Raw genomic sequence first — 25632 nt, 5'->3', positions numbered from 1 at the left:
GGTTTTCTTTTTTCAATTTTTTCTGCAGTCTAATTTTTTTGTGCAGTGAGGATAGAGTAACTGTGGCTACCAGTATAAACATTTCCCCATCAAGGCAGCAAAACCCACAAGTGATTAATTATGTAAAAAGGCTGATTAGTAAAGAATTACTAGCCTGACACTGTGATATTGCTGTATAGTTTTTAGGTTTGCATAAACATTTTCAGTTGTTGACCTTCATAACAACCAAATCAGGGTGGCAGAGAATATGAAGTTAGTATCATATTATATAGGCAAAGACATCTTCAATGACATGAAATTTACCTCCTATGCTGATAGCTAAGAAAGATTGGATTTTCTTAAATAAAATTCCAGTGTTTATTCCATGATATGGCACTGTGTCTCAAATTTAAGAGTGTACAAATTCAACATTAGTGGACCTACGATCACACTCTGACAAGAAGACTCAATTTAGTCTGCACATTTCAAAGATAAGAATGTAGGATTTGCAAGGGGCCATGGGTGGTATAATTTTAGGTTAGTTATATCATCCTAACAATCATCAGAATCTTATAAGATCTCTTTCTGAAGTCATGAATAATCAAAGTAGTTACACAAGTGAATCCATAGTCTCCTTTGCTTCTCTCAAAAGAACACAGAGAGGGGTCCAAGTACTATTTCACAGCGTTTCCTCTGATGACACTAGGGGATTCTGCACAGAAATCCCAGAACCCACAGCTACTCCACAGCAGCATACACGTCAGGCTCCCAACATCCTTCCCTGAACTCAAGAGATGGCTCTCTTTACTTCCCTCCTTTAGACACCCTGCTTCCCCATTTTTTCTTGTGTCCACTGAAATAGACTTTCTGACTAAACACTTCTGACTTCTCTCCTAAATATCAGCCCAAAGGCAACATAGAAGTAAATGGAGTGAGAAAAATAAACAAGAGAATTTTGCATTCTTTCTGGTGGCCTGTGCAATTACCCTGCAGATACAGGTACGTTGCAGGGACACAACAACAAGAAAAAGAAGTATCTTTGCATGCTAATTAAAGCATTTCACTTCTCCCTCTTCTTCGCCCCAAATATTCCTCAGTTCTCCATTATATATTTTATGAAATCATCTGATTCAACCAACGTTATTTAGATTGTGGTGGAAAAGAACTGTTTATTGAATGACTAAAGTCATTTCATGGTTAATCATTTCCTGTTTCATGGGTCCTTGTCCCTTCTCTATTCTAATATAAATGGCAGCACTAGTCAGTCCTCAGCACCCCAAAGACCTCAGTTCCCTCATCTTTCTCACTCTCCAATTCCTTTGCTAATGAGTGTAAGAGAAGCTTCAACTGCCAGGACAAAGATTCTGCTGCCCTGGGTATTGATAGGCTTTAGGCTTCTGTGCAAATGCAGATGGAGAGGGAACTTGAGGGCACACAGAGGGACAAAAAGCTACTATTCTTAGCGACTTGTAGAAAAGAACATTGAAAGGGCCAAGAAACATACAAAAGATGCCCAATCTCACTGGTAATTAGAGAAATTACAATTTGAGCCACATACCACATACACACCAGCAAATCAGCAAAAATTGTAAAGTATTACAATTCCAAGTAATGATGAAGGTGCAGAGATGTGGAGACATGAATTACACTGTGGACGGGAATGCGAACAGGTGCCACCACTTTAGAAACTATCGGGAAACGTTTAATAAAGGTGAAAAGTTAGATACCCTACCACCTAGCAACCCAACCAGCATATATATTCTATAGTTCATCTTAAAATGGTGTCATCAGGAGCTGTATGTAAAAATGTTCACAGCATAATAGATAAGTAAATTGTAACATATTCACATAACGAAATACCATGTAGTACTGGAAGTAAATGACAGAGCCAGGAACATCAACATGAATAAATAAGAAGTCTTAAAAACAGAGTGTTGAAGGAAACAACAAGGCAAATTGTAAAAGAATGTTTTCAGTATAATACAATTCACATGAAGTTGGAAAACATGCAAATTAATACCACATATTCTTTATGGATACCCAGATGGGTAGTAACAGCATAAAGAAATGTATGAGTGTGACAACAGCAAATCAGTATACTGAGCACATTTTGGGGGTAAGACCTCCAAATATTGCCAACTGTTTAAGGGTATGCAGGAGCCCCAACTATGTATAAAGTTTCTCCTGATTTGTTATTTTAAAACTCCCAGTTCCTTGACTGTATGTTGGACCTGACCACATTAATCACAGCTTGGCTCCTGTCACTCAGTTGGGTTCTGGAACTTGGGTTCGTGGCCCTGCCACTGGTAGGATGGAGGTTGGAGTGGTCACTGCCAGAGGAAGCCAGGTGAAAAGGTCTATTAAGTTGGATATGTTCCGTTGGTCTGCCAAATAGAAGGTCAGCAATTCCTCTTACAATGAAAAAGTCACGAATGGAAAAGGAAAAGAAGACAGGACACTCAATGTGGTTCAACATCCTCTCTGGAAGCTTAGTTGCACATCCCATTAAAGGGGAATTCACTCTGGCATAGAAACTAGTTTTCTGTGCAGATGTTTGGCTTTAATGTGCCACTTAGGCTGCAACAAGGGAGGCCACACCTAGAAGGCACAGCAGGATCCTCCTGGCTAATGGGTCCTACTCTCCATCTTAGGGGACCACAGAGTAGAAGGGGCTGTGACACTAGTTTCCAAGTCAACAATTTAGCAGTGCTTATTTCTCCAACACTACCCTTGGTAAAGAGAACTACAAATTGCATTTCTGGGGTCTTAGTGGCTCTGAAACAGGTATACATGGGCCCGGGACATGTCTCTCATCTCAAACAAGCTGCTCTTCAGCCGAGTATGAGATCCTGATCTGGAGATGAGCTACTACCTGTATAATTCAAGCAAAACCTAGATGAAGAAAATGCACAGGAGATCACGTCAGGGAAATAGGGTGAAGGCAGAGAGGTGGGGGAAGGTTGGGGAAGCCATAGAGATACTCATCCGGCTGGTGAAACACTTGTAGAGAAAAGTGTGATCATCAAGTGGTACAAGTGGAAAGGATGGCAACAGATCACTGGAGGACAATATAAGGAACCCAAGTTTTGACTTACGGGCAGTGGCAAGTATGGGGTACTAAGTTGTGATTAAAAGGTACTATGATTAAATCATACGGTATTTGTCTTTTTCCGTCTGACTTATTTGACTTAGTATAACACCCTCTAGGTCCATCCATGTTGTTGCAAATAGCAAGATCTCATTTCCTTTTTTGATGGCTGAGTAATATTCCTGTGTGTGTGTGTGTGTGTGTGTGTGTGTGTGTGTGTGTGTGATTGCGTGTGTTCTTTATCCATTCACCTATCAAGGAGTACACTTGGGTTGTTTCTTCCTTATCTTGTACATTGATAATGTCACAATAAACAGGGATGCATATGGTTTTTTTTTTTTTTTGATTTAGCATAAAAACAAAGCAAATGAACAAACAAAAAAACTCTTAAATACAGAGAACAAACTGATGGTTGTCAGAAGGAAGGTGGATGGGGGATGGGTGAAGAAAATAAAGGGGACTAAGGAGTACAAAATTCCAATTATAAAATAAGTAAGTCACAGGGATGAAAAGTACAGCTTTGGGAATATTATTAATAATATTGTAATAACGTTGTATGGTGATAGATGGCAGCTACACTTATTGGGGCAAGCACTGAGTAATGTATAGAATTGATGAGTCAGTATGTTGTACATCTGAAACTAATATATTATATGTCAATCTAAAAAATAAAAAATAAATAAAAAGTAAAAAGGCACTACAATGAGCTAGAACTTCGAAAGATCTCCCTATGCTACATCTTTTGCTGTATTTTCCTATGCAATTCGTTTTCCTTACTTTGCCTTAACACACCTCATTAAACACCAGCATGGAACAAGTGAGCAGGGCCTAGGAATCTGCAGGGACAGCAGTCACTTAACACCCAGCGAGCAGGTCGAGGAACCAGCCATCAGGGTGGAAAGCAAAGTCACTTCCCTACAGAGGAAGACATCCATCTCCTCAGCCAATGAGTTGGATAAGCTTTAGGCAAATGACTTCCGACCACAGGGGGTTGCTGATCTGAAATGAAATGAGCCACCAAATCACTGGGGCTTTTATGATCCTGGCTAATTGGATAAACTCTCTTTAAAGGCTTTGGAAGATGCCAAGTAGTCTTCTGTTTTGTCACACTTTCAAAGAAGCAAGGACCTTCCAGCTGTTGAGAGTTGATCCCTGCTGCATCAAGCCATGCCATGGTATCCTAGAGAGGTGGAACATTTCCTTCCCTAGGGTAAAAGAGAAACCCAAGAGAAAAAGAAAACACAAACACTGAGTCTTCTAAATATTTAACTCAAGTCTCAGTATAAAGATTCTCAAGGGCACATTCAATATCTTCTCATCTCATCTTAGGTATTGAGGAGGGCATCTGTTGGGAGGAACACTGGGTGGTGTATGGAAACCAATTTGACAGTAAATTTCATATTAAAAAATAATAATAATAAATAATAATAATAAAATAAAATAAAATAGAAATAGGGCTCTTATTCATTTGAATTCTGAGGAAAGAGAGAGAAATCTTTACATTCTTAACTGTAAGATTGATGTGAGTGCTTTCCCATGGAAAGCTTCTGGCTTTGAACCTCCCCAACTATAGACTGCTTTGACACAGGAAAGTAGAGAGTTTGGCACAAACTGCATAGGTTCTCAGCATGGTTCTGCCATGCTCCAATTCTATAATCCTGGACACATAACCTCCATATGACTCAGTTCCCTTATCTGTGAAATGGGGAAAGTTAATGAGCTGAGTGCTCAACAACAGTCTCCAAACAAACCCATTATCCAAATCATCAATGATCAGGGCGTGAGTATTTCAGGTGAAGAAAAGTGGGTTCCATTTCACACCACAAAATAAGCAATTTAATAAACCTAACAGCAGATGTGTCTGTTCCCCCTCAAATCCTTCTGTGGCTGCTAATGTTTGGAACCCCAGCGATCTGAAGTCCCAACCTTGCAAATCTAATTCTCATGCAGCTTGGGCCCATGCTGTGGTCTTCACTGTTCCTCCTCAACCCTTTCTTCCTTTGAGAAACTAAGCTCTTTCTAGCCCCCCCAATCCCAAGAGTCTACACCCATGGCTTCTGTTAACGTCCCCAGAAATAAAGGGAAATTAAACTAACACATTCTTTGTCTTGTTATTTTCCTACCAGGAAGCTGTTAGAATTTGGACGTGGCCCAGCTGCCTCATTTAATGTTTTGCTTTCAACCACCTGTCGCCTATTTATTTTTAAGCACTTGTTGTTTACCATTATTTGATTTTTGGTAAATTAGCTTGTTTTTCATGTTATTGTCATTATCTCATTTCCTTTGTGATTTAATATTTTTACATCTCACAATACTTCACAATGCTATCGATTTTTAAAGTATTGTTTTCTTTTTCTTAGGCATGTTTCCTTTTTTTCTCCTCTGGTGAGAGTATTGATTATAGCCTGAATCAGGACTTCCAGGATTAGCATAGAAGCAGGCATTGATTTTTGTTGTTTCAGTTTTTATTCTAAAAGTTTTCTCCTTTATATGCATTTTTCTGTTTGTTTGTTTGTAGTTTGGAATAACTGTGACACAGAAAAAAGTGTCCAGATTGAATTCATCCTCATTTATTATCAGTGTGAAAACCAAACAGCCAGCATATGTATCATCCAAACATGCACACCCTGGGCATTTGGGGAGCCTGTTCCCTTTCACTTAACTTTAACGATCGATACAAAATGTTATCTTGGACTGTTTCTCTTTTATATTTTCCTTTTAAAATTTTATCTAATTATTTCCTTTTATGCTATTTCATTATGTTAGTACTTTTCTTCAAATTTTTCATTAGCATATTCTGTATGGACCTAGTCTTTTCTTTAAACTTATTAGTAAATTTTTATTTTTAAGACATTTTCTGTTTAAGTACATTTAATTTTCTCTCTGTGTAAATATGTACTGTATTCTTTGTGTGAATATTTTCCTCTTATTTGTTTTGGCGTATCTTAACTCTTTAATATTTGAAGTCTCATAATCCTTAGATTCTGTCATGTTTGTCTTACTTGCTCTTATTCTATTTTATAATTTTAATAGATTTTAATTATACATCTGCCTTTACGTGTTATTGTTACATTATATATTTCTGACCTTAGGCCATTTTATTCATTTGTATAGCAGTAACTTAAAAGAGATTTAATATTCCTACACACATAAAATATATTGAATGCTCAAAAATGTTAGTTCTCCAGGGGGCACCTGGGTGACTCAACTGGTTAAGCATCGGACTCCAGCTCAGGTCATGATGTCATGGTTTGTGAGTTCGAGCCCCACATCCGGCTCTCTGCTGTCAGCACAGAGCCCTCTTCCGAACCGCCGTCCCCATCTCTCTTGACCCCTCCCCCGCTCATACGTGTATGTGCACTCTCTCTCTCTCTCACTCTCTCTAAAACATGTAAACATTTAAAAAGAAATGTTAGGGGGTGCCCAGGTGGCTCAGTGACTTGAGTGTCCAACTCTTGATTTTGGCTCACAGGTCATGATCTCACAGTTCGTGAGATGGAGTCCTGCATTGGTTCCGTGCTGACACTGAGGAGTCTGCCTGGAATTCTCTCTCTCCCTCTCTCTGCCCGTCCCCTGTGTGCGTTCTGTCTCTCTCAAAAAAAAAAAAAAAAAAAAAATTAAATATTTTTTAAATATTAGTTTTGTACTCATTCTCTCTAGCCATATAAGATCTATGTCATTGTGTCTACTTTTTACTTGTAAACCTTTAAATACTTGTATTATTTAATTTCAGTTTTATTACCTCATTTTTAAATTATATTCTATATTTACATATATTTCTTTTTCAGAACAGCCAAATCCAAATATGTCCTTTTGGTATATGCAAATATGTTAAATTGTACAAAGAAGAAAAAGTTAGCTATGAGCTCTCTGGTCAGATAACCTCTGTTGACAAATAATTCATGCGGTATGAATATCAGAACATTCAAACAGTTTAGAAAACTAGAAAATAAAAAGCAAAATTATCTTCTGTCCATTTACACACCTCTTGTGAGAGCTGACCACACTTGTATCCTCTAAAACCACTTTTTTTTTTAAATTTTTTTTTTAACGTTTATTTACTTTTGAGACAGAGACAGAGCATGAACGGGGGAGGGTCACAGAGAGAGGGAGACACAGAATCCGAAACAGGCTCCAGGCTCTGAGCTGTCAGCACAGAGCCCGACGCGGGGCTCGAACCCGTGAGATCATGACCTGAGCCGAAGTCGGACGCTTAACCGACCGAGCCACCCAGGCACCCCTAAAACCACTTTTAACAATAGGTTCCTATCACTCCAGACATTTATTTGCACAAATGTAGCTACAAAGACCAAGAATTTCTCTCTTATTTGAATTTAATAGGAAAAAAAAATACGCTAATGTGAAATTAAAGGCCTCGCCAAACTTTAAATAAATAGTTCTTCACTAAAAGAATATTACTTTTAAAAGTTTCTTTTTTAGTTTAAGAAGTAATATTATGGGGATGCCTAGATGGCTCAGTTGGTTAAGTGTCCGACTTCACTTCAGGTCACGATCTCACCATTCATGAGTGTGAGGCTCAGGTCAGACTCTGTGCTGACAGCTCAGAATCTGGAGCCTCCTTCAGATTTTGTGTCTCCCTCTCTCTCTGCTCCACCTCCTCCCTACTGGTGCTCTGTCTCTTTCTCTCAAAAATAAATAAACATTAATAAAAGAAAGAGAGAGAGAGAAAGAAAGAAAGAAAGAAAGAAAGAAAGAAAGAAAGAAAGAATATTATGAAAAAAAAAACGAAGCTGAAGTCATCATTCATTTGTTAATAACATGTTTATGTTTGAGACTGTAGTATTTGTATCCCTAAAGATAAGGAAATTAGGTCCCCTATACTTTTCTCCAGGGTCCTCCCAAGTTCCATGCATTAGATTATTAACCTTATTTTGTAATGATTTATAACACTTATTTCTCTTTTTTTCCCCCACTTTATTGAGATACAATTGCCAAATACAAACTGTATGTATTTAAGGTATACAATGTGATGCTTTGACATAATACACATTGTGAAAATCATCACAAAAAAACTAATGAACATTTCCATCACCTCAAAGTTACTTTTGTGTATGTGTTGAGACTATTTAGGATCTATTCTCTTCTTAGTGCTCTCAGAAAACATTCCCACAGACAGCTGGCTCTGGACTCCTATTTGAGTCAATGCCCTAGATGCTTTTTTCTGTCAGTTTCTCTGTCCCTTCATTTTGACTCATCGAATAATTCATTAGTGCCCAAGCTTTTGTCTTGATTTCTTCCTTTAAAAGATTACCTTTATTCAAGTTTTTTTTTTACAAAAAGTTTTCTGTTCTACTTGTCTTTAATTTCTTACCGGATTAACACACTGAAAGATTTGACAGAATGTGGAAATAGGTATAGGAATGTTCCACGTTCTTAGAAAAGCTGGGCAGTTTTTCTGGCTCTTATGGCATTTTTCAGTTCCTACTATATGTGACAATAAATGATGTGATCACCCTGTGAGGCAAAACATAACTGTAAAAGTATTTTCCCCTGGACAACCACATATCATGGGTTAAATCAACTACTAAAGTGTTAACATGATTTTCCAGAAGAGTCTCTTATGTCTGCATCTCCTCAATTCCTGTTTAGTTGCAAGAGACAAGGAAAACTAGCTAGAACTAGGTCATCTCACAAAGGACATTGAGAGTGATAATAGTGACATTTTGTAAAAATCAGTCTCAACGACAAAAGCAAAAACCTCCTTAGGCAAAAACTGCTTGCTTAGAATACCATATAACCATAGGAATTGGACACCGACTTCATCCCTGACTCTGGTCTCAATGCCACACTCAGCACTACCTGTTTACAAAAATGACAGATTTTTAATGAGAGATTCTTGGATTCTATTTGTCCATATTCCAAAGGGTGAATTTGATCCCATTTGGGTTACAGTGGAGCCCTTTAAAATAAGGGTGACAGAAAAAAAATAAAACAAACAAAATCACCTCTGATCAAGATTTGTTTAATTCACTTCCACTACGTGCAAGGTATTATGCTACATACTTGAATGTTCTTTATAACCACTAAATAATAAAATTATTTTATTACAATTATATAAGCTGCTGCAATAGATTCAGGATACTAAAAATTAGCTGCTGGGTATTAGTCTGGGGATTCAGTGAATCCCTTAGATTCCTTCCCTTAGAAGGTATTGATTTGAAAGCTGAAGAATAATTAAGGCATTGTTAGCAAAGGGTATGGGGATGGTGAAGGCATGTGTAGAGGAAAAAACTTATACACAGGGCCCAAGTCACAAAGAACTGTAGCCCTCTCAAATACTTGATTGTTCAAGCCAATTTGACTAGGTAACAGTGAAAAAAAATTAAAAAGTGACGTAGAATATTGCTAGTAAGGTATATAAATCAGATACTCCGGGCTCAGTAACTTGTGTTACTAATCTTGCTTTGTAACCTGAGAGTATCAGGAAGACACTGAAAGGCCACAAGCAGGGGACTGGCGTGTTGACCAGTAACCCTGTACCACACCGGCTGGGACTGAGAGCCTGGAGTGGAAGGGGCAAGAGCAGACACAAAACCATGATAAGGACACTCATGCAGGTTGAGAGATAACGGTAGCTGGGAGGTTGTAGATGAAGAGTAGCAGAGTGATCTGAAAACTATTTGAGGTATGGAATCAAAAAGATTGGGGACTGATATCTATGAGGATTGAGATTTTAAGACTGATGAGTTTCCTGTTTGAATAACCAGATAAACTAGATGAACAATTCAGTAGATAATTCATTGGGAAGAAGGAAATTCAGCACCAGAAAGAAAATCATCTGTTTCATGCTGGTTAACCACAGATTAATGTTGATCTCATTATCTAAACATCCCACTCATTTCATCTGGTAGACCCTTGGGACTGTTCACCACCAACTGAATCTTCTCAGTTGACAGCTCTTTAATTGAGTTCTTTTCAAATTCCAGGTTGCTTCCTGGATATAATTAAAACTAAAAATGTGGATTTAGAGATCATTAGTACAGCTGAAGTTAAAGATTCTTAGTAGTACTAGAGAGGCATATTTATCTCAGAGTTGTATGAGTCCCAGGAAAATAGACTCCACTTATAAATTAGTTACTTCTTCAACCATAAATCTTCAGATCAAATATTTTAAATTAAATAAACCTTTTGGAACATATTCTTCTTCTACTGTCATTTAAAAAATTATTTATTTGTTTGTTTATTATTTATATTTCAGCTTGAGGTATAATTAACAAATAAGATTGTAAGATAAAGTGTACATTGTGGTGATTTGATATATTATGGAAAGATCCTCCCCATCAAGTTCATTTACCCATCTATCACCTTACATATTTATCTTTGGTTTTTGTTGAGAATGTTTAAGTTCTACTATCTTAGCAAATTTCAATTAGGCAATACAGTGATATCAACCAGTGTTACCATGTTTTACATTAGAACCTTAGACTTGATTCATCTTATAGCTGAAAGTCTGTACCCTCTTACCAGACTGTCCCTATTACCCCCACCCCCGGTCTTATCTTATCTTATCTTATTTTATCTTATCTTATCTTGTCTTATCTTATCAAAGTTCACCTATAAGTGATAAACCAGGTACTATTTGTCTTTCTCTGTATTTCACTTAGCAAAATGTCCTCAAGTTCTATCCATGTTGTCACAAATGGCAGTACATTTTTCATTCTTTCTCATGACTGAATAATATTCATGTATATATTAATTCATACAAGCACTTAAGTTGCTTCCATAGCTTGGTTGTTGTGAATAATGCTGCAATGATCACAGGAGTGCAGATATCTCTTTGATATCCTGTTTTTATTTTCTCTGGATAGATCTCTAGAAATGGATCCTGTATCATATGGTAGTTCTATTTTTTTATTTTTTGAGGAACTTCCATACTGGTTTCCACAGAGGCTAAACCAATTTACAATCCCACCAGCATTACACAAATGTTCCCTTTTCTCCACATCCATACCAGCACTTGTTGTCTTTTGTTTTGTTTGGGTTTTGGTTTTGGTTTATTTTGTTTATGTCAGCCATTCTGTTACAAGGTGATATCTCATTGTGGGGTTTCATTCCTGACTAGATAATAATTAGCTTATTCTTTGGTCCTCATGTACCATAGAGTACATGGTCCTTTGGAGATGGTTCTTTGGTCCTTTGGAGATGAACATAAAATGGAGGTTAAAAATGATAATTTCTTTCATAAACACTGTTTCCTTGTCAATATCATGGCCACATAGGAAACCGCCAAGTATCAAACAAAGATATTTTGCTACAACTCACTTTTATACAATTTATCAATTACCTAGCATTTGTAAAGAGTTTGTAAAACTCTCTGAAGTTTTTGTTGACCTCTCAATGGTTATTCATGAACAGGGAGTGGTCAGGGACAAAAAGTCATAAGTTCAAGACATTTGAGCTGTGGTCAGGTTAATGAAGGATGAGTAAAATTTTTCCAGGGCTACTGTAGGGTTACAGGGGTGCATTGCCTTATGAAGACTAATTTACACCATAAATTGTATTAGCAGTCACTCAAATAATCAAAATCCAGGTATGAGTGTGTTTCTTTGGAAGAGATTTGTGTTTCCTAAGATAAAGTGTATTGGTCAGCTCAGGCTGAATAACAAAATACTATAGATTAAGTAGCTAAAACAATAGAAATTATTTTCCCAACAATTCTGGAGACTGGAAGCCCAAGATCATGGTGCCAGCATGGTCAGGTTCTGGTGAGGGTTCTCCTCTTGGCTTATAGTTAGTTACCTTCTTGCTGTGGGCTCACATGGCCTTTTCTTGGTATGTGCAGAGAGAGAGACAGCGAGAGAGAGATATTTCTCTCTTGCTCTTCTTATAAGTCTGCCAATGCTATTGGATTAGAATCCTACACTATGACCTCATTTAACTGTAATTATGTCCTAAATCCCTATCTCCAAATAGAGTCACTGTGTGGGGGTTAAGTCTTCAACATACGAATTTTGGGGACACACACACAGTTAAATTCACAGGACAAGATAATATAATGAAAGGAATTCCAATGATGGTTTGAACATCTATAATTATTCAGAATTTCCACTTCCCTTGATGACAACAACAGATATGGATACTATCTAGTAAGAGGTGCTTAATTTGACTACTGACCACTAACTGTTGTTTCTCATGATCATACCATTCCTTAGCACAAGTAAATGCATTTCTCTAGATTCTTACTAAATCTGGAATTGTTTCTTATTGGCAGTAATGACAATACAAATGAGGTATTCAAATATTCAGAAAATCATCAATTTTTCGGCTCTTTTATGTTTTTCTACCTGTAATATGTTTAGTATTAAGGGTGACATAAGAACGTAGTTAGTTTCTATCAGCATTTTAAAGCTGCTTTCCTGGCTTATCTTGAAAAAGGGGAGAGAGAGGGTTTAAATTTGGGGTGAGAAATCCCACATAATTTTATCATTGTGGTTCACTTATCTGTCCTGAAGCAAAACTTCTATGCAACTATACCACCCTCAAAACAAGTATTATAGGTGTACATGCATATACTAGAAATTATCATGTTCCCTTATCACTTACATCGTATTCAGTAAAATTTGTAAATTTTAGGCCCACCTAATGAAGCGACCACTTCCGGTATGGACTGTTGTGACCCTCCAAAATAGGCAACTATCATTGATTACTAAAGTGGGTTATTTAAAGTAGAAAGAAGAGAAAATTGCTACTAAAATTGAATTTATTCATTAGAATATAAAGGGTTTAAAATATGTGCTAGAAACTCTGCATAGGGTAAGGATGGGGTGGTAGTGGTATAAAGTACAGACATGGGTCTTTCTCAGAGAAATGTACTATTTCTTTTGTTCCTAAACAATCTACTCTGAGGAAGTCATAGGTGGAGTCTATGTACCAAGCTGATAGTCCTATAGAAACACTTTTTTAGGTGGGGAAACTAACGCTTTGACAGAGACAACTTCATTCCTGTCCTCATTCAATTCCAAGTCTAACTCAGAAGCGACTTAAACTCTGCATGTGTAAGGAATGTTTACTTGTGTTTTTTCCTTTCCACACCAGAAAAATGTTACCTCTGAGGTCACAAAATATTCTATGCATGCCCCCACCAAATTGCTTCCATTTATTTAACTGCCTGACACTTCCTGCCAGATAATGTCTTTGACAACAAGGATTGTATCTTATCATTCTTTGCTATGGTGATAGGAGTCAGGATGTTAAGATACCTACTGTATTAGTCTAAGCATGCCTAATTTTCTGAAGTTACATAATGGAGTTCAAAATTAGCATGCATTTGATGCCATGAGCACAAGGTCAAAGGAGATAGAGATGTAAGGGGCTGACTTCTCAATCGAGACAAAAGTTTGACACTAGCTAATTCAGCACCCTGGATAGTACCACGGGGGTGGTTCTAACACCATCTGAGATAAGCTTTTATCTATAAAGAGACCAGAATGATCTTCTGAAGTTCTGTGGTTGGTAAACATATGTTTATAATGAACTTTGTTCTTATGGCTCTTTGGATTTGTCCTCACCACTCCCCCCTCCTCTGCCTCCACCCTACATTACCAGCTTTTAGTAACATCTTTATCAGAAAATAAAGTTCAGATCTTAGTGACCACTCCATTAAGATATCCACACCCTTGAAAGGATACAACTAGTTGACAGAATGGTCTTTTACCGTTCACAGAAACATTTTTTTTCCCTTATGAGCTTTTATGTTGCTAATTTAGGAGTAGGGACCTCAGTCCTTACACACATGAAATGGATAAACAAAGACTATTTGACTGAATTTCCATCATGCAGTCAGCCCATGAATGATCCTTCTATATGTTTCACAGCAAAGATAGTACTTGTTATTTCAATCCTATGTGCTGTCACAACCTTTGGGATTTCTAAATTGATTAAAGGAAATAACTCCAATTTTTTTCTCACTTCAAAACTTCTACTGTCTTTATAGATACTCCTCTTATTTCCTTTCTGCTTCATAATACAGCTTTATTTCTGGTAAATCATAAGTGAGACATAGTAAATACATCATTAGGTAAGCAACTTGAGCTGAAAATTGGCTATATTTTAAAAATGCTGATGTATGGGATTTGGAGGTCTTACCTTACCTGACAGATGGCAAGGGAAAATTAAAGAAAATAGTCACAGCAGATCTCTTCCTCCACACTTCAGTGCTTTGTTAAATAAGAATAAGCGTATTTAATTAATATTGATTTAACACTGACTGTCCTTGAGATATATTACCCTTTGACACATTTTTACCTTCAAAACTGCCAAAATTGCAAAATGTATAATAACAAAATTCAAATCCATTTTTAAGCTCAGAGTTATTGTGGTTTGTTATCACCAATTTCCAGCTACTCCAGGAAGGAGCTACGTGTCTTAGCAAGTGGCAATGTCTTTATTTATGACCTCCAGTGATTAGTTAAGTTTGCCAGACATTTCTCAGAACATGGCCCAGGTCACCCAGGAGTAGGACTCTAGAGCAGGATAAAAGGTTCTGCTATACTTGGCTTATGATCCTGGCATTTGTTAGAACATGACAACTTCAATTTTATACAAATATTAGGTAGTTATTTATTTCTAAGTAAATAAAACAAAGGAAGTGTTTGTTTATCAATGGAAAGAAGAGGGAACGTTTATTATTCTTGACACCTTCTATCTGGTCATTTGAACAATTGGTAAATAAACAGAAACTCTTGTTCACCTAACGTAAGACCTTTTTATTTGGAAAATTTGCTTATTCAGCTCTCACTTTTTTATTTCATCCAAATTTCAGAGAAAGCCTTGGGCAACAGTCTCTTCTAGTAAAACCCCACCCCTCTGTGAGGGTAGATGCATCATTAGATCCAGGAAGCTCCGCTGAGATCCCCTCCCCATTTTCAGTCTCAAGATAGTAGGCCAATCATTCTACACATAAGTTATATTCAAATATCTTAAGTAACCAGCACCTTCCTTTGTGTCATGGTGCAGATCACAACATTTTTCCTAACTCCGACCCACCCCACCCCTCCACAATGAGTGAATGACAAGCAAGGAGGCCAAATATCCATTGAACATTTCAAGTAGACACTGATTGGAGAAGGAGACAGGAAATCACTAATTTTAGCCCTCACCACCCTGGAAATCATTTTCCCTTGGAAGTCCTCTGCCCAGGTCTGAGTAAAACCCTTTGCAGCATGTTTTCAGAATAGCATGATTAGAGGCTCTCTTCCTGGAAAAATGTGCAGCCAAAAGTTAGAGCCCAAAAGTGAAAATCTCAGCTACATTCTCTTTGAATTTTCTTCTACTTTTATCTCTGGTAATAACAGGGTGCATTTGTAAATAATGACAGAAAACAGAGAAAAGTTTGGGACTATAAGAAGCCATTGCTTTATCTAGCTTAAAGGAAAAGGCATGGTCACTCAGACTGCTAGGGTATTCCTGGTAGAGTTTAGGCTAAGTGATTGGGCATGAAAAGAGGTCAAGACAAAATCAGTTGACAGAAAAGAATGATTCTGAGTTGAAGTACAGAAGTCAGGGCTGGCAAAAATGAAAAGGCCATATCTGGAGCAAGTATCACTAGAAACAGCAGGGACAGTCCCCCTAATTAATATTGCTGGGAGAGTGGGATTTTGTAGAAACTGCTGCCTTATTTTCCTTTCTGATAGTTTTGCTCTTCTTCTCTGCTTTAGTTTCTAGGGTAAGCCATGGCCCCTTTCTCTTGGTCACAACCCTGTTCTCCCTCTAGGCTTAACATCCATGGCCACAACTTATTTCCACACTCCCATGAAGTAAATTATCACAGAGACCCAATGTTTTTGGTGTGCTGAGGACAGAGAAATCATGTGAAATACGCCTCTTCCTGAAAACCAATAAATTACTCTAGCACATGGGATATTCATGTAATTATCCTAGGAAGTTACCATTTCTCACTCCAGTCTCTGTCTGTTTGGCACTTTCCTCTAGGAACACAGAAAGCCACACCTCAGAAAAGTCTTCTTCACTGCAGCGATCACAAGGAAGGCTTTAGTGGAGTCTCTCACATGTGCATTGCCATCACCTTCTATCATAAAAAGGTAATTGTGATAATTCCATATGTGGGTATCTTCTAGAGATCCCTTGGGCAAATGCCCGTCAGTTCTAAAACCTCTGACTCTCATCATATCTTTCCAATAAAAAAGGACAAAATTCAGCTTTGGAAAAAATAGAAATCATGTTATGTCTGTTAACTATCTTCTCAAGTAAATCACCTCAAGATATGTATGTTTCTTTTTTTTCCAGAAGATGTCTGATATTATTTCTACAAACATAACATGTCATGCTTGCAAAATTAACATTATAAATGTCCGCTTAAAGGTGTGCCAACATCTTGTTTAATATTTCTATGAAAGAACAGAAAGAAGGAGATGCACCTTGAATCTGCCTCAAGTGAATCTTGGAGTTTTGATTTCACATTATTGCTGCCAATCATTTCTGCTCCAGAGAAAACTATTAAAGGAGTTGGAAAAATCCCACTGTTGAAGCTTTCTATGCTTATAGTGAAACTTTCTATTTTGACTCTTCCTAAAAGACAAATATTTGAAACAGAGGAACCTTGCAAGTATTGGGAAAACTGAAACTGATGTTGGGTTATCAGAAATGGTAGTAATACTGATTGGATTGAAGAATGTAAAAGCAATCGTATAAGCTCTGAAATAAACTCTAATCTCTTTCTCTCATAAGGCCATCTCACTGTTTATTGCACACAAAGAAAAATTAGACCAAGGCTAAGAACTGGAGACTTCCCTGATTTGGGCAAATATGTAAAAGAAGGAATAAATTCTAGGTCCTAAAAGAATCATGGGGCTTGGCACTCTGGAACCTGAGGACAAGCCTCGTATTTCCCCACCTGTTTGACAACCTGCAAATATCTTAGCTTTCTGAGACTTTCTACATATAAATTTTCATTCTGGCCCCTTACACAACAAAAAAATGGTAAAATAAGAAACAAATACATGTGAACAATGCTCAGATGAGCTCAAGCATCTCCTGAGAGTTTCATTAGCCATCCCTGTGTTCAGATTGATTTATGGGCCTCAGGTCCATCATTTCCTCACCATTAGCCATCATTAGACCATTATGACTCCCCACAGTCCCTCAGCTTTCTGCTTCCAGGGAGGAGGTGTAATCTTACCCAGCTGTGTTGAGCTAGTTTTCACTACCACTAATTTTCTGACAGAATCTATGAGTAATGTCACATTTCATGCTGTTCCAATAAAAACATTTGCTTCTTGGCAGGGCTAGTAAAGAGCTTGATGGAGAAACTATAGAAAGTCCCCAAGGGGGCAAAAGGTGACTGAGAGACTTTGTCATGAGAAAAATTGAGTAGCTGTCTAGGCTGACACAGCAGATCAAAACAAAGAAAAAAGGAATGAGGTAATCAGGTCATGACCCAAAGACTTCTAGACATTTATTCATTTCCGCAACAATATATTGTGAACACCTACAATGTGCCAGACACTGTGCAAATAGAATTGTCATGTCTCTTAGACACAATCCTTTGGAGCCAGAAGGTCTGGGATCTGCTCCATGTTTCCACTTGAAAGCAATTGAGCCATGCAACCTAATAAAAATTGCTTAACTTTGTGATGTCCCTGGTTTCTAATCTTCTAATCTACATAATAGTCATTTATTTCATAATATATCTATGTAACTATTATATAGTATAGTCTACATAATAAAAAGTCTTAACTTATTGATAGAAATTCATGGAGAATGGCATTATAATTGGAGACATTTAGAAAAACATATATGGTGGGGGGGTGGAGAGGGAGAAGGAGAAGGAGAGGGAGAGGGAGAGAGGGAGAGAGACAGACAGAGAGAGAGAGAGAGAGAGAGAGAGAGAGAGAAAGAGAAAGGATGGACTCTTAAGAGGAGAACATTTTCCTAAGTACACACACATCTATCCTCTCTAGGAGAAAGGCAGGTCCTCACAGCATTCAGCCAACAAACCAGTGTCATCTCCACACTTCTATACTCATGAACCAAACACAAAAGTCAACTGGACACTAGTTAGAGTAATGAGATTACCCAGTTCTCTAGGGAGTAATTTTAAGTGTTATGCTCAGTTGATATTGAGACATCAGGAAATGTGCCTAAAGAATAGCCTCCAGAAGAAGGCACTATCAACAATAGAAGTCTCTTTGACCATCCCGTCAGTTTCTCTCTATTTACAGTCTCTGAGAATATTTGAATATGTTGACGCTTCACTGAAGTAACATTCCCCCTCTCTGCATTAGCCTCCCTATGTTAATACTGCTGCTTTGAGACCTCAGACTCCATTTATATGAAAGTTGAAGGAACATTGGATAAAATCACCACAGTGCTTACCTAGTATACTTCATACAGGTAGCCCCAAATTCCTTCATAGACCCCATTAGTTGAGACTCAAGGTAGAAATGGGATGCCTAGAACTCTAATTCCTCAATCCTCAAATGGCTATATGAGGTAATCTACCTTTGGTAAATACCAAGAATACATACCACCGTGTAATGCCCCCTGTAGCCATTGACTAGAGCTCTATTCCCAAGTCTCCAGTTTGCTCTCCCATCATGCTTCTAGATCTATATGATCTTCATTATCCCTCTAATTCATGGCCTGGCCAAAAACTGTCCAAGGAGCTTGCTTAATGTTCCCTTTTCCCTGAGCCCCGTTCTGGTCATTTCTCAATGTTGGTTGTGGGTTCCTTTTGAGAGGGAGGCATTCCCAGAGCCGTTTCTTAGGGATACAAGAATATCCATGATAAAGAGTAAATAGAAAAATATTTTCAGAATGAGTAGATCTAAAAATTAAGAGAGGAATAGTGGAGTCTCTCCAGCCCAGTTCCCCCAGCCATCTTCCACCAAAGCCCCTCTGTGAGCTCAGGAACTTCATCCTGTTACTGAGATCATGTTATAACTCTCTTAGGAATGAAGGATAAATGAAGGATGAAATAAAATGAAGAATGAAGGGAAAAATGGGGCGAAGGTAGTCAAATGTACGAACTTGTCGTTATCAGATAAATAATTCCTAGTGATGTAATGTCCAAGGTGGTGACTATAGTTAACAACACTTTATTGTGTATTGGAAAGTTGCTAAGAGAGTAGATCGTTAAAGTTCTCATCATAAGAAAAAAATGTTTGTAACTATGTGTGGTGATGGATGCAAACTAAACTTACTGAAGTAATCATTTCGCAATATATACATAGACCAAATTACTGTTTCACACTTAAAATTATTACAATGTTATATGTCAGCTATAACTCAGTTTAAAAAAAAAGAATGAGAGTTGGAAGTGATGGTATTTTAACTTTCCCCTTAAAATTTTCTACTGGGGCACCTGGTTGGTTAAGCATCTAACCTTTAATTTCAGCTCAGGTCATGATCTCATGGTCTGTGAGTTCGAGCTGAACTCAGGCAGCAGCACATAGCCTGCTTGGGATCCTCTCTCTCCCTCTTTCTCTGTCCCTCTCCTGCACTCTCTCTCTCTCCCTTTCTCTCTCAGTAAATAAATAAACTTTAAAAAATTCTACTAATATTATCTACCTATGTCTCACCTCAGCATCCCACTTTTGCAAAGGGGAGAACTGATCATCATTTCTCTCCAGGGGATAATTAGAATTTAAAACGGAGAGAATTCAGATTGCTTTGGAACACTCCGTGTAAGGCAGGATATGTGAGCAGTGTTTTTGGTAACAGGCACTCACTGAGCCATCCCAGCTGGTTTGGCTAGCTGGGTCCATTTTGATTTGTGAGGGCGAGTGAAGCCAAGGTAGAATTACTTACATATTATCTTGTTCTGTCCAATATTCCTGCCACCCTGCTCTGTACTTCCAATATGCACACACTTGTTTTCCTGACAAGATTTCACTTGTTTTTCAAAAAATCTACTGAGAAGTGGCCTGAATTTGCAGAGCTCCTGCTTGCTCATGGTTTGCAGTTATTAACTTCTTCCCATGGTTCAGCACTGCACACTCAACCTTCACCCCTCCAAACCTCCCACTAACTACCCCCCTCCCAGATCTGTCAGCTTCCTTCCACTTCTCCAGGCTTACAGTGACCTAAACAACATATACCGGTGTGCCAGTCTTTCCTGAGACCCAGTAATGACATGGGTTCTCAGCCTCCTTGATTCCATGACCTTATCATGGCAGTATGATGTTCTTCGTGGCCATGATATTGACAAGGAAACAGTGTTTATGAAAGAAATTATCATTTTTAACCTCCATTTTATGTTCATCTCCAAAGGACCAAAGAACCATCTCCAAAGGACCATGTACTCTTTGGTACATGAGGACCAAAGAATAAGCTAATTATTATCTAGTCAGGAATGAAACCCCACAAAGGACAAAGCCTTAGCCAAAAGACTGCCACTGGCAACACTGATTTGTTCTTATCCACATTAACTGTAGATTTTTGAGAGTGGTGACAGGTACACAGGTAACTAATGTATAGAGCTTGTTTGATGAATCTTCATACTTGCTACGTTTTCTGGACAACTGCACACTGATATGGTATGGAATATTCTTTATTTCTCTGGCTCAGATAGTTTTGTTGAGCCTGGTGTGAATGCCCACATCTGGAGTTCCCATCTCCTTCATGGCAAGTTTCCAGATCTCTTTGTGCCTAAGGGGCACACTTCTTGAAACTCACTTCATGGATGTGCTTGGGAATATTGATGGTGGATTCTCTGGTCACCACTTCATTGATGGCAGAAGGGCCCTTCTTCTTACCACATTTCTTTGTGGGAACCACTCTGCTGGGCCCTGGTTAGAAAGGAAGAGGGTACATCATTTTATAATGCCTTTCACTGTCTCTAGTGATTTTCTTTGCTTTGAACTCTGCTTTACTGATACAGTATAGCCACTCCTGCTTTCTTTTGATTTATGCTTGTATGATATATCTTTTTCTATCCTCCGATTTTCAACCTGCCTATATCGCTGTATTTGAAGTGAGTTTCTTTGTAGATAGCATATAGTTGATTCATGTTTTTAATCCACTGTGCAAAATTATGTTTTAATTGGGTATTCACATAATTTGCAGTTAATGTAATTATTGATTTCTTAGGACTTACGTCTACCCTTTTATTTTATTTTAATTTTTTGTTTGTTTTATTTGTTATCTCTCTGCTTTTCATTTCTGTTTTCTTCTGAACTTGAACATTTTTGGAATTCTATTTTGATTGGTCTTTAGTGTGTTTGAGTATATATTTTGTTCAATTCCTTTTAGTGATATTCTAGATAATTCTAGTATTACTAATATTACTCTATTATGTGTGTGTGTGTGTGTGTGTGTGTGTGTGTAGACATATATATGTGTGTGGGTTTATACACTTATATTTGGATCAATGATTATTGACCCCAAGTTCTAACTGTCCAGCCTCCTTCCTGGGTTGCCTTCTGATGTGTTGGCTAAGTGTATCTTGTCATTGGAATTTAAACCTAGGCTGTGATAGTCTTCCCACCTGCTCCCTCACACACACCTTTGAACAACCCTTCTTCACCAGTAATGCACACATCTCTCCTCTTGATGTTTCACTTCTTTAAAAGTACAATTTGAGGCGTTTTAATCTTAGTTCCTTCATGAATCTGATTCCAGCGAACTTGATATTTTCATAGGAACCGGTTCCATTCCCCAGTGAAATGAAAGTCTCCTTACTTTGAAGTTGCAGTAAACTTTTTGTCTCCTTAGAAGTCCCCTCACCTCTTTGCTTCTGCATTTGCCTCTGACTTATCAAACTCCAAAGAACTACAAGTAAGTCACAATTGCATACATATTAACTTGGGTAACCCTGAAGCAAAAATAGCACCAAATGCATGAATAATTCTGGTTAGTCAATAAATGGAAAGCCAGGTAGGAAGTAGAGTGGGAGAACTCTAGGTGGTTTAGAGGGAAAAGAGGTTTCAGGTGACATAAGGGGAATTCTAGAAAAGTGATTCAGTGAACAGAGAGATTGTATGAATTCATGTTAGAGATCATTTCATTTCTAAACCAATACATTTTCACAATTTGACTGTTGATTTTGACTTGAACATAGACAATATTTGGAAAGGCAAATATCAGAGGAATGTGATTTAATTGTTCGTCAGATTAGGCCACTCTCCAAAATGTCATTTGCTGCTCTCTCCTGACAACTAGATCGAGTTTCACACTCAGAGGACTTTAATGTCAAGGCCTAGAAAGATGGGCATCTCCCAAGATCTGAAGTGGCTCAAAGGGGATTTTCTCCTGGACATATGAACTTCATTAGGTTGCCTGGTTCTCTGTAGTTCTCGAATACAGATACCATGTGGGCTATTTGTCTTTCTGCTTCTTCTAGCCTCAGCTTCAGTGAAAAATCAAACAGATAAATAAATAAAGGTTTGAGTTGAATTTCAGCAGCATTTCCGGAGAAATCTTTCAGAATTTATTTGATACTGGCTGTGTTTATAATGTAACCTGTCATTTTTTTTTCCTTCTCCTGTTTAGTTTCCAGGTAATCTTAGAGTTAAGTGTTGTCCTAGGGACTTAAAACCACCCCTACTCTTCATGTATAAATCACAGCCACAAGATCCCTCACTCTTCTGTTCCTCCTGCCCTGTAACAAGCTAAGAATGGGAAGAGATGCAATTTTCAGACTCTTTCATGCTGTGACACATCAGCTGAAAATGACATCCAGAGAAAGGTTGTGTTCTGATCATAATAAATGTGTTAGAAAAGGAAGATGAAGCTGCAGTCTCATGTATTGTTTGTGAAGTATACTGAATAACTTTTCTCTACAATTTTTTAGCTTTCATTTGAATGTTTCTCTTTGATTAGCTCTACTGAGCAAAGAAAGCTGGAACACTTAAAGCCAAGTTAATGCAAAATGTTTAAGCAATGTTGCTAGGGGCCAGTGTCCTGAAGATATTGATCAAGTCATCACCACCAAGTATTCTTCCAGCACTGAGGCAGCAGCTTTGACTTTGGACATTTACAAGAAGCATTTCTGATGTGGCCCCTTCCACCTGATAGGTTAAAGTCCAAGAGTTACAGTACTGGCATTATAACAATAAAATAGAGGAAATGTTAACTTGTTACATATGAATACAAGAGGAAGATAGATGATAGATAGATAGATAGATAGATAGATAGATAATAGATAGATGATAGATAGGTATGTAGATAGATGATAGATAGATGATAGATAAATAGGCTGAACTTAGGTAGAATATATTCAAGTAACAAATATATTGTCAGTACACTCAATAAAATCTTGCAGAGTATGCAAAATGCAGGCCCATACTGATAAATAAGTAAAGAAGCCTTGAGCTGAATTTGCAGACCTAAAAACAGGTAGTTTTCATGCTTATCTTGACCAGTTCAGCAAGAATCCATGGAAGAACTATTTCAGGATTTTCTTGCAAGCATTGTAATACCATGGAAGACATGTTTGGGATAAGTTGCCAAGTAAGAAGAGCATTACATGAATTCATTTATGAGATGTCAAAGTGTTGAGCTGAATTGTGGTTTAAGAGACGTGCAGGATTAGGTGAAGATCTAACTCTGGGTCATAAAGGTACAAGACTCAATGGATTTCCAGACAATATGGTTAAAAATTTTGGAAAGCAACCCCAAAACAGGCTATTTTATGTCAGAAGAAGTTTTGAGACATAGCTCATCTAGCTCATGCCATTTAGAATGTCTAATTCTGGCTACTTCCAGAGCCCATCCTTCACAGAATGAAGGCACAGGAAGCTGAGTCTCTGGTTTACTGAGTTATTCATGATCTGACAAGCTTAGACGGACTTGCTTAGAAGACCAGAATCAGGGTCTAGGACTCTCCAAATCCAGGGGTTAAGCATTGGAGTATCATTCAAGCCATGATGGTCAGCTCAGAATCTTTAGAATCACCATGGTGAAGACAAAGGACTTGATGTCTGAAGTCTAAATTCTAATCTCATTTCTGTGATTATCAGATGCGCGCCCTGGGAGAACTCATTCCACATATATGCCTTGGTGTCTTAATCTAGGTAATGTGGAGTTTGTTCTACATTATTAGCATTTCATACACAGTCTTCCGAAAACTGTTCAGTGGCTTGTGGTAGATTACACTCAAAGATGGCCACAACAATTGCTTCTCCCATTCCATGTGCCCTTTTGCAATGCAAGTGTCTGTACTCCCATCAAGAGTGGGCATTAATTTATATGGTGCTTGAATATTGCCCAGCCTTGTGAGTTTCTTTGTTTAATATTCTACAACAGATGTGATATTGTTTGTCTTTCAAGTCTAGGCCTTTAGAAGCCTTAGTTCTAGTGAAACATTGCCTGAGCCCACCTTGTAAGAAAGCCTTTAGGGGGACAAAAAACACATTGAAGAGAGTGAGGCACCCCAGATAGCACCAACTGCCGGGCCACCCTGTGCCTGCCAATATGGAAATCCACAGAATTGTAAAAAATAACCCATAATTGTTTTAAGCCACTAAATTTTGGAGGGACTCATCATGCAGCAATAGATAACTGAAATGGTATTCAATAGAAATGTGATTTTTACTATCAAATAAGTTTAGGTGAAGATCAACTGAACAATGTAAATAGGTTTCTCAGGCTGGGATGTCAGAGCTTTTAATATGCTAACATTGATTTAAAATGCCAAATTGTGAGAGAGATTTGTATGCCGTATCTGCCAGACTTATTTAATCACAGAATATTGTTTTTTCCCTAGAAAACTGTTTAATCACTTGTGAATCAGTTTGAGAAACGCTGATGTAGTTGAATTCCAAAGGCCCTGCCAGCTCTAACATTCTAAAAAATCTGCAAATGAAGCAAGGAGTGTTTGGATCACTATTTCTTCTTGATTATCTTGATGACAAGAAAACTCATTCTATAGTTGGTTGCTACCAAATTTCATTATTCACTTCTACTGAAACCATTTTTTAATCAATTAACAGAAGAAAGCAGTATCGGAATTATTAATGAGCAATTAAATAGAGATTAAAGAGCTATTAACCTGCAGCTTGGTGGTGGAGACTTGGCTGTCAGGTGGTGTGGGAGCCTGATGGATGTAGACCCATGAGAGACTGTCACAATGATGAAACAAGCAAAGAGCAGGCTAATAGATTTATCTATTTCTTCTTGGCAGATTGTAATAGGATATGAAATTGTCCTGCTGATCTAGGGATCTATAGAAAGCTCTTCATAAAAAGAATGTGATTAGAAGAAGAAGAACTGTACTCTGTAAACTCCATATGCTCACAGACCAGTCACTTGATTAAAGTATGTGGATCTGATGCTTGTGTGCACATATGTGTGACAGCAGGTATATGGGTGAGTGTGTTTGTAAGGAATGTCTTTCATACTGATTAAATGTGGCCTCTCTGTGTATAGTTATGTTTATCAGGGTGTTTCTGACTTGGTCTATGTATGTTTGTGTGGATGTCTGTCTATGCATTTTCTTGTGTATTCATGCGGTTTTGTCTGTGGAGACAAACATGCATACACACACATATGCCTGGGCAGGATGTAACTGACAATGACCAATGGTTTTCCGCACCTAGAGGACATAATGCAAGGTGGCAGAAATATTCCATGGCCAGAGGGAAGGG

General features: G+C 37.9%; 1 long non-coding RNA gene across 1 annotated transcript; it reads left to right on the top strand.

The window, feature by feature from the left end:
• The first annotated feature begins 12021 nt into the window (after nucleotides 1-12021).
• LOC122202586 lies at nucleotides 12022-16653 on the top strand. Its single transcript, XR_006194747.1, has 3 exons — nucleotides 12022-12181; nucleotides 16019-16128; nucleotides 16334-16653. It is a non-coding gene; the product is annotated as an uncharacterized LOC122202586 (long non-coding RNA).
• The last annotated feature ends 8979 nt before the right edge of the window (nucleotides 16654-25632 follow it).

The sequence above is a fragment of the Panthera leo genome, chromosome D2, assembly GCF_018350215.1.
Source record: "Panthera leo isolate Ple1 chromosome D2, P.leo_Ple1_pat1.1, whole genome shotgun sequence".
NCBI lineage: Eukaryota > Metazoa > Chordata > Mammalia > Carnivora > Felidae > Panthera > Panthera leo.
The sequence above is the reverse complement of the archived record's forward strand: the minus strand, read 5'-3'. Positions and strand labels throughout refer to the sequence as shown.